Below are 5,626 nucleotides of genomic sequence, written 5' to 3' on the forward strand. Positions count from 1 at the left end.
TATAAGAGCCAATTCCAAAACCAACCAACCAACCAACAGAAATCAGAAAGTAGAAAGTGACCTACTCCAACTGAGGAAGGAAGCCTAAAGGATCAGAACGTTTACACGGGTGCACATAGAGGAAGACCAAGGACAAAGGACTGTCTAGTAACTGGACGCACCGACAGAAGGCTGGCCAGGATTGTAGGTGGAAACAGTGGGAACAGATTTACACTGGTAATAGTGAGTAGATGGACATTGGGTAAAGCAGAGAAAAGAATGCTGGAGTTTTAAGGCAGGAAGAATTTGTTAGCACAAGACCAATATGTACTGGAAAGTGGGGGCTGGGGTAGAAAGCTGAGAGGGGAAGATGTTCTACTGTGGAGGCTGCAACATGTGGGAAACCATCCTGTGAGAAGACACTCTTGCAGTCACTAGGAAGGTGCGTAGGGACGACCCAGTAGGTCTTTTGAAAATATGTCTTTTATTGGCCATGCACTAACCTTGATCTATGCTAAAGGAGGCGGGGAAAGACACCTAACAACCTTCCCCATTAAAGTTAATGGGGAATCGCCTATAAAGTCTACGGGCAGAATATGGCATGATGAATCTGTATGATTATTTCATGACGCTTCCCAGAGATAAATAAGGCTCTTAAGAGACATGTTTATTGGTGAACAATTTATGTCAGTGTACATACCATCAGCTGGAATGTAATACACAATTGCTGAGGATAAGACAGGAAACGATTACCAAGTTTGGCTCCAGCTGGTGCTGCACCCGTGGGAATGCCGTGAATAATGGCCGGATCACAATGAAGATAAATTGGTGCACTGGGCAAACACTTCCAGGGAACTAACAGGATCTCTCTAAGGAGCTGGTATTGCCTGGCTCTGGGGGGAAGCAGCCAGGTTTCCCTTGAAGGCCACTTTGGAGGGCAGGTCCATGTCTTTGGCAGGAGGAAAGGAGCCATGGCCCCATGCTCCAGGGTCCTGTCTAGGCACCCGTGTGAGCCTGAGTTTCAGCTGAGCCACTGGACTTCCGTCTTCCGTCTTCCCCATAGCCCTCTGGGTGTCTGCAGCTGGAAGAGCTCTGCCCACTTCCCTTCTCGCTGAGTCTCCACTTTGTCATTCTGAGGGGACATTCCTATAGTTCAGTTCCTTACCTCCCAAGTGTGTCTACATCTTCCATGGTTTGACTCTCACTCCCCCACTCTTCAAAGGCTGCTCTTGCCCCTGCTGCTCAGTGTGGCAGTAGATAAGCACAGAAGTGCTCTGCTTTCCAGCCCACATCACGCTAGTCCCCACTTTTATTTACTGCTCATGATGTTCCCGTTCCACACAGCACCTTCCCATAGTTCACCACTTTTAGGGCTCATTTCAGGTGTCAGTTGTCCCACCTCCTTTTCCCTCCAATTCTTCAGGGTAGCTTGAAGAGGTAGAGGCAGTAGAGAAGACCATCTAGGGAAGCATGAAGTGATTACTAATAGAGCTTATGTTAATCCACTTGTGGTATATCATTTGCAAAAATGACCATAAGTATTCCCCCTTCACGTAACCGTGTTGCTATGCAATCTGACTTTGTAGCTCTTTCTATCAAGACGTGGAGTCTGTTTCCCTACCTCTTGAGTCGGGGTTGGCTTTAAGGCTTGCTGTAGCCAATAGAAAGTGGCAGAAGTGACACTGTGTCAGTTCTGAGTCTAGGCCTCAAGAGGCTTTGTGGACTTCTCTCTCCTCAAAACCAGTCCAGTCATGTGGACAGGCCCAGGCTAGCCAGCTGGATGATGAGAGACGAAATGGATAGGAAATGAGTCAGTCCGGTTGTCCAGGGCAGGCCTCGGAAATGTGAGGGCTCAGTGAATACCAGCAAAGCCAACCAACAGCTGACCCACACTTGACTGCAGATGTGTGAGGGAGCCCAGCCAAGAACAGAAGGACCGCCCAGCTGAGCCCATCCCCAGTGCCAGGATAGCAGGTTCTTGAATAAGGTCGTTTTGTTATAACATTGATAAGATGCTGTAGGAACTCAACTCTGGCTTATAGCAATCAGCCTATGGTAAAATTGGTTCCATTATACATTGTTTCCCTTAAAGTCCAAGAACCTACAGATGATGTTAAGTGAGGACTGACTTTACACAGTATCGTGTGAGCTAGATAAATGCTGTGGTTTTAGGCCAGTTAGTTTTGGGGTTGTTTGTTATGTAGCAATAGATACTAACACATTATTTAACAAATTGGATGGGGTCTGAGAATCTGAAATGGTGATGTGTGTTCCTTTCCCTACACTTAGCAATCAGTGCAAATAATTTCATTGTCTTTTAATTAATTTTACTAGCTATTAGAGGGGGACATTTCTGGCTAATGTCTAAGTCAGTGGCACAGCTGATGAATTCCTAAAGCCTAGTTCCATAGTCCCTCATATCTTTGGACATTATCCCCAAGGAGAGACAGCACCCATGGCTACACTACCACAGAGGATCTATCCTAGCTCCTTCTGCCATTCCTCGGAGGTGTGCAAGGATGGATAAGCATAGAAGGCAGACTGTGGAACCGACAAGACTAGACTTGAAACCTGACACTGACTAACCTCTTTGAGCCTCAGTTTCTTCATCAGTAAAGTGGGAACAGCAATACTGACCTCCCAGGGTCATTGTTAGGATGAAATGAGATAGTCCGTGATCAGGGCTCAGCAACCTGTAGGATTGGGAGGTCGAGCTGGGAAGCCTAGAGTAACTGAGGAGCTTAGAAAAGATGCGTCCTCCCACCTGAATGAGGAGACCGTCCCAATGCCTTCTTGCCAGGTACGGCCTCAGTTAAGATCATCCCAGAGCCATCTGAGAAGATCCGGGGCAGGTGGGACTTCCCCTTTGCTCAGAAATCATGCACCTGGCAGTGGGTCCCGCCTTTAAAGGCTTAGCTGATGTCCTGGTCAGGACAGGGCTGTGCTCTTGGCAAACCATCTCTGCTCTTTGTGCTGGCGATGTAGTGTTTAGTGAATTCCTTCCTGTTTTTGAGCCCAGAAATGATTGTCTTCGTGGCCAGGGTATGTGTTTTCCCCAGAAGAACATATGAGTAGGGACTGATTTGCTCATTTGCGTCTAGTTCGTTCCTGCTTCCTGCCCCTCTGTCCCCGTCTGCACCCCCAGCCCTCAACATTGCTCCAATTCCTGTGGGTCTGCAGGCTGAGCCCGGGCTGTGGATTTATGTCCATCAGAAGTCTGATTGAGGGTTAGGAGACATCATTTGGGATGTGATGACAATCACAGGCACAGACCCTACAGTTGTGGCTGCTGTTTCTTTTCATAGACCATTCCCAGGAGGCCTCCATCCTAAGCCGTTGCCAATATCTGCTCAGAGCAGCATATTTCTCCATAGCTCTAGAAAACTTTAAAGGGAAAACACTGAAGCGTTGGGTTGTCTATTCTTTTTGTCATCCCCTATATCAGTGGTTCTCAACCTTTTGGCCCTTTAAATACAGTTCCTCATGTTGTGACCCAACCATAAAATTATTTTCGTTGCTACTTCATAACTGTAATGTTGCTACTGTTATGAATCGTAATGTAAATATCTGATATGCAGGATGGTCTTAGGCAACCCCTGTGAAAGGGTCGTTTGACCGCCAAAGGGGTCACGACCCACAGGTTGAGAACCGCTGCCCTATTTCATTCCATATTCTTCCAGAATTTATTTTTATATGTGCATACATATATATGCACTGATTATATATATATATATATATATATATATATATATACACACAGGAATGTATCACTTCCCATTTATATGTATGTGTATACATGAAGAGATAATACTTGTGTGCATATACTATCTATATACATATATGTACATATGCAAAATGAGATCAAACAAAATGAGATCCTTTTGTTTTCCTATACTATATGATAAGCATCTTTCTCGATCAGTAAACCTTTATTAAAAGGTCACAGGCTGGAGACCAAAAGCCAAATTCAGTGCGTAGGTGATCTTGATTGAGAGTGTCTTTTAAAGACTTGAATTTGAATGTCTTAGGAAGGGGCATATATCCTTCAATCCCTGACGGGCCCTGGAGGCATTTAAGATTGTCATCCTGAGTTTTATATGATTTACCATGACCATGATGCTACCATATAAATCAATATTTCTCAGTAGTAGCTGGCATTTGGGGCCAGACAACTCCTTGTTGTCTGGGGCTATTTTGTGCATTGCAGGACACTTAGCATTCTCGGTCCCCATTAACTCAATGTCAAGAATGTCCCCAGGTCGAGGAGACGCATCCTCCTGCATCGCCCTGCGATGAGCTCCCCAGTGGTTCCAGGCGACCTGCAGCTTCCCCCGAGTCACAGGGCCCAGTCGCCTTCAGAGTAGTAGAAACGAGGGAATGATAACATCTGAGGGTCTGGTCCAAGAAGAGACAAAAGTTCTGAAACTTAAGACAAAAATGGCTGATAAAGAAAATGTCCATAGACCTACAAGGAGCAAAAATAATGTAACAATGGGAAACAATTGTATTCCGTTAAAACCTTCTAATGAATTAACCAATTCAACTATAGCCACTGATACATATAACTTGGAGAATAATAAACTCTGCAGTTGTTACCAACTACAAATGATCACCAAGGTCAACGTATGACATTAAGCCAAGCGTTTCACATTAAAAACAAGAATAAAAAGAAACAAGTGACTACAGAAAAACCAAAGCAAGATGCTAACGTGCTCGAGAAACCTGTGCTTGGATCCTCTTGTGGCCAAATTGTTCAATCTAAGGTTCATTCATTTAGAAAACCTGTACAAGCCAAAGATGAGCATTCTGCAAGAACAAAGAAACTTTCAACTCCTATCTCTAAGGCCGCAAAACCTCAGCCTACAAACACCAGCAGTGTAACAGCAAAAAGTCACAGAGCCTCAAATATGATGACTATGACTACATTTGTGAGGGCTACATCTCAGAATGAACAACTTTTACGTCCTCCTATTAGAAGTCACCACAGTAATACTCATAATACCCAGGACTCCCTGAAACAAGGCATTGCCAATGTTACAGTTCGGAAAGGGTCTCATGAGAAAGAATTACTACAATTAAATACAGTTTTATCTAGATGTGGGTATTAATAGCACCCTGTCAGAAGTGTCCTTGTTTGGATAACAAACCATTTGGTTACCCTAAATGTAAGACCCCACTAAGAAATGGTTAGACATGTCATAGTTCTGCCCAGCAGAGACTCGGGCTAAAGGTGCAGGTGCTTACTGTGTCTTCCCAGAGTTAACTCCTTGTTTGAAGGTGGCTCATTTGTCTGATGGTGAATAGCTTCTACTGGGTGGGAGGGGGTAGAGGGGGGGGGGGTGCCATGGGCAGATCCCACTTCTCACCAGGGCTGAACATCAGGGCATTCCGTGATACAGGCACAGTCTTTAAAAAGTGAGTAGAGGCTTTTGCTTAAGGCCAGAGCTTGGCTGGAGAAATAGGGTGTCTGGTGACCCCTTGGTCTCAAGAGCTTTACAAACAGGGAGAACCTCTTTGATCCACCCTCTGTGGAACCCCAAATGATGAGATAGGCTGCGGGTGGCATTAACATTTATGTTACGCACTGCATATCTATATTGCATATGTATTTATGCAGTATATTTAATAGATATGTACATAAAAAGTG

At 44.9% G+C, this 5,626-nt stretch overlaps 1 pseudogene; it reads left to right on the forward strand.

Annotated features, from left to right (window-relative positions):
- Nucleotides 1-4,271: 4,271 nt before the first annotated feature.
- On the forward strand, nucleotides 4,272-5,087 carry LOC106698999 (annotated as a pseudogene).
- Nucleotides 5,088-5,626: the final 539 nt, after the last annotated feature.

This window comes from Myotis lucifugus, unplaced genomic scaffold (assembly GCF_000147115.1).
Source record: "Myotis lucifugus unplaced genomic scaffold, Myoluc2.0 scaffold_283, whole genome shotgun sequence".
Taxonomy (NCBI): Eukaryota; Metazoa; Chordata; class Mammalia; order Chiroptera; family Vespertilionidae; genus Myotis; species Myotis lucifugus.